Source organism: Bactrocera dorsalis, chromosome 1, assembly GCF_023373825.1.
Source record: "Bactrocera dorsalis isolate Fly_Bdor chromosome 1, ASM2337382v1, whole genome shotgun sequence".
NCBI lineage: Eukaryota > Metazoa > Arthropoda > Insecta > Diptera > Tephritidae > Bactrocera > Bactrocera dorsalis.
Genome location: NC_064303.1, coordinates 34,762,025 through 34,766,740, shown reverse-complemented (window position 1 = coordinate 34,766,740; position 4,716 = coordinate 34,762,025). Strand labels below are relative to the sequence as shown.

At 35.7% G+C, this 4,716-nt stretch overlaps 1 long non-coding RNA gene across 1 annotated transcript; it reads right to left on the bottom strand.

Moving 5' to 3' along the window:
* Positions 1-218: 218 nt before the first annotated feature.
* On the bottom strand, positions 219-1,207 carry LOC125775697 (uncharacterized). The gene is made up of 2 exons (XR_007421302.1): positions 792-1,207; positions 219-733 (listed from the first exon to the last, which is right to left on the bottom strand). It is a non-coding gene; the product is annotated as an uncharacterized LOC125775697 (long non-coding RNA).
* Between the last annotated feature and the right edge of the window lie 3,509 nt (positions 1,208-4,716).

The window sequence follows — 4,716 nt, the reverse complement described above, 5'->3', positions numbered from 1 at the left end:
TTACTATAATAATGCTATGAATTATCATACATGCCATTGTTATTAATTTTGGCATATATATATGGACGTTAAACTTCCATATATTTTAGTATTCTAAATTTCTTTTTTAAAACGCCAAATGCTTAGAATTACATTGTACTTCATTTGCATTGGTGTTATGAATCCGTTATCACGCTAGTTTTAATTGTTCGAGCGGAGGAATAAAAATGCCGATGATGTTACTTCTGTGACATTATACTTTATTCTCTTCCTTTTTCTACTACTACTAAAGTGATTACAATTTTCTTAATCTATTTCTTTGTTTTTTTTTTTGTTTTTTTATGAAATACAATATTTGTTAAATGTAATCTTATTTTCTATTGAATGCAAACAAACATGATTGTGTGGTTTACCCGATAATGTCTGGGTTATCATTACAGTCAAACATAAGGACCAAAACATGTTTGTACGCATTGGAAATTGGAACATGTGTTCCATCGACGCACCCTAGAACAAAGGGGAATGGATTGAAGCGCAGAATTGAAAATTCTTCACTATTTGCTTTTGTTCAGCTGCAGTCTTTGGAAATTTTATAACATCTACCAATTGCTACACCAAAACGATCGCTGACGTATGTAAAAGAGCAATTGTTGCCCAGCTTCCAAATCGTTATTTGTAATGATTTTTCCCATGAAATTCCAAATCGTCCTGTTGTGTGCGGAGGCCACCAAGGATTTATCATGCTCTGTAATATCTTTAATCAAAAAAATATGAATTATTTTTTATAAATAATAACATTTAGTAGCAAATACTTTAAATGTGGTCTTCGGCATACGAAAGTGCGAGTAAAACACGTCATCTTGCATAATTTCAATGGTTTTGCAAAAATTTGAGGTTTTAGGAATTCTTCTTTTTGAATCGCGTTTCATTAATAATGTAGTAGCAGGGCGCTTTCTTTTATTTAATATATTTTTAATTTACGTGGTGTTGCTTGTATTTTTTGTTTCCGCCAATTCTACAGCGCTTTGCAAAACAAAAGCGCAGGATTGCTGAAGATTCATTTCACAACAATTTAATTATGAACACAATGTTCGGCGAACCAATTTTGTGTTCATAAACGTTTAAAATGTCATTGTATTATTTTACAAAACAGTGTTGCAGTGAAGTATTGCTTTGCCACGAAAACGCATCTGTTTGCAGTGTTGCATTGCAAACTGGGTTTATGAAGTCAGCCTTCGTTTTGAAATGGCAGAGTAGTTTTACCACATCATGGATGTTGCTTCCTTGAAGTTGCTTATTTAATTCATTTAATATTAAGGAAATATCTGTTATAAATGCCAAATTAAAAATAAATGTATTATCTTTCAAAAAACCGACTACAGATTTTTCTAGACCTTCAACCTCGAGGAACTGCAGAACTTCTTCTCTTAGCTGAAATAATCTGTTGAGACACTCCCCTCGACTTAACCAACGAACTTCTGTAAACATTTTTAAGTCTGAGTACCCAGCACTCTTATATTTTACAAATTTTCTGTGGGTAATAGCGGCCATACAAACATGCGGTTTACTCGTGTATGGGCTTGTTCGCGTACCGATCCAAGTTCGCGAAAATGTTTGATTTTTTACGATCGGTGCGCGAACATGTTTATTGTGTATGGCGTTGTGAGCGCACAAAATCTCATTTCTCTCGTGTCGCCGAGCAGTGAAGATCGCAGACAATTGCAAGTGTTAAGGGGAGAGACTGCTTAGAGCAGGGATGGGCACATTTTTAGCCCGAAAAGTTAGCAAAGTGCGCACGGGGGCTAGATGAGGGGAATATCAGTTTACGGAGAGAAGGGCATAACAAGTTGAGAAAAATTGCGAAAAAAATGAATTACATTCCTCCGTAACTTAATGTTCATCGCAGAGTGGTTGCGGCAATACTGACATTGTACACAAATTTAAGGGTGGAAGTTTACTTCATATTGGAATTGTACAGTTGTGTGAACAAAAAGGGGTAAACATAATTTGCAGAGTTTAGAGTTTCGCATTAAAATTTGTTTTTATTTACCTTTGCATGGTGGGAAATTTTAATCACTGTTAGGAAAAAATATATATATGTTATGTTATGTATCTAAAAACAATTTTATTTAATAAGAAAACAGCATATTTTAAAACTTCACAACACCTTATGGTTATTTCTATTTTGTTCACACCACTGTACATGTGATAGATCAGTCAATGGTGGTGATGCCAGTTGTAAAAATTCATTTTAGTTACAATTGGGAAAACTTTTATCAAGTTGTGGGCTTTTATACGTACATATGCAAGGCAGTTTTATATATATGCATATATAAAAAAACGATACTTGTGACTATAATATATATACATATATATATATATATATATATATAATTTAATGAAAATGCTTATATAAATATATGTAATATATACATATATATTAATACTAGCTGACCCCGCAGCCGTTGTCCTGCGCGAAATTATGTGTTTTGAAATGAAAAGACAAATATTCATATTTTATTTGCTATTTGTCTACATTTTTCTTCAATGTAATGCAGCTTGATAAACAAAATTTTTTGGTTTCTGTTCCGGTGCGTAAATGTACAGAGAAGATGGTTTTCCAACTCTTGAGCACGCCACGTATATCTGGCCGTGTGAAAAACATAGCATTTCCAAATGTATGCCACCCACTATGCGACTATTCTGTTGATCGTCATTTTAAATTCAATTTTCACTGGAAACGGAATACTTTTGAACCGAAATGGCAAATCGTTAGAACTCAAAAGAAATCCGTAGAATCAAGCATTCTGTCCCTTATATTTGATAGGTGCATCACAATCAGATTGCGATGATGCGGTGGCATACCAGGCCTCTCCAAAGAATTTACAAATTCCACTGGTAATTCACGGTGTCGTCTTCATTGTCAGACGATCGATCGATTTGTATGATTGCAAGTCTCCTGGAATTTGACTTTGAATTTTCCAGTTTAAGTCAACAACATAGGTATTTGTGGCAGCTAAGATTGCTCGTACACTCAAGGAATCGTACTTACGACAGTTTGGCCAATGTTCGTATAAACATTCGTGATGAGTCCATCTTTCGTGAATTGATAAACGGCATATGGGATTGATATCAGACCATGGGAAGTATCAATCAGTATTGACCCATTTCCAATTCTTAGCGTATGCAATGTAAAATGTCTTCGGCAATGTAATTTTTGGTCGTATCCCATAACGCGAATTTGAAGGCTGATCATCGCGAAATGTGTGTGAACTTCAGTGGCATTCGTTTTTCGGGTGGATTGTGTAAGTTCATTCTAATGCATTAGTTGAGAACACACCTGGATGTCCATCTACTGGATGACCCTGCTTTCTGCGTAACAATTTCTTCGATGATGCATCCCATGTATAATATCAACGTATTTCGAATAGAGCAATGTTCTCGCAAACGGATCACTGCAAAAGTTGAGAAAAAACTCGCTAATGTTAATTTTGTTGCTGGTGGTGTTTCTGTTGACTGTACTGTATTCTCTGGGTTGAAATAGACTCTTTGGTCATTCCCCAAATTAACTTCGAGACGCACAACAGTCGGAAAACGTTCATGAATTTCAAAAGAAATATCCTACAAAGCACTTTATTTCAGTTCACGTATCGACCGTGTCGTTTAAAACCAATATCCGCCATGTTGCTTCCTATGGTGACGTATTTACAAACGCATTTTATCGATTACACCAAACTACAATACGCAACATTCACATGACTTTTGAATGTGAATTAGACAATAGTGGCGAATATGGTACGACCCATGTGTTGTCAACTTTGATGTGTTGTTAACTTCGATATTTACGCCGATAGAGTGGATATCCATCATTTCCAGCTTGTGTTTCAGAAAAGCACATGGATAATGTTTCGCGCATTTATTGTCAGGCATACAAACCGAAGTGTGATTGTGGTGTCCGCAAGGTCCATGAACCATGTTGGTTTTCGTCACTTCATATAATACTGGATCTTTCTCTGCATCATTAATTTCCGCAGAAATGAGTTCATCAATTTGATCTGGTGTGACAACCATCCACCATCCAAAGAAGAATATGTACGTGCGACAAACCTCTCTTTTGCTACTCAACAGAGTACATTTAGCATCTAACAGTACCACATATACCTACCCTACTCCAAGATAAACTCCATGAAACATCGTAACTGTTGTTTGAAAAGTCGTGCTGTGACATCGTGACGATCGCTTGCTTATTGACCGCGATCCATAATTCCGCACGTATTTCACCGCATCCTGGGAGTACTTCTTGCCTTGCCTTGCCTTTGGCTGCGATACTTTGATGGACCGATATTAGGGCGACCTCTTCGTGGCTTCGTAACAAATTTCAATCTGCAATTGACCTCTTTGTGTGAAACGCACGTAAAGTTTTCACTGAATAATTTTTCTTTTCAATAGCCGGAATAAAAAAGCAAGCGACCGAAATTGAACTATTCAAATAATTTACAAATCAAAATATTGAAAAACAAAACATACAAAAATGTTTATGGAAAAAAGATACTTTTTGGAATTATCCTAAAAAAAAAAGTATTCTCGTTGTTTGGGCGGAGACCTATCCGAATTGGTGGTAATCACCGAAATCGGTCCAGGCGTTCTCTAGTTATAAGCTTTGTAACTAACATCACTTTCTTTTATAGATATTAAGCGATGTGATAAAAACTTGATCCACAGATATCGCCTTTTTCT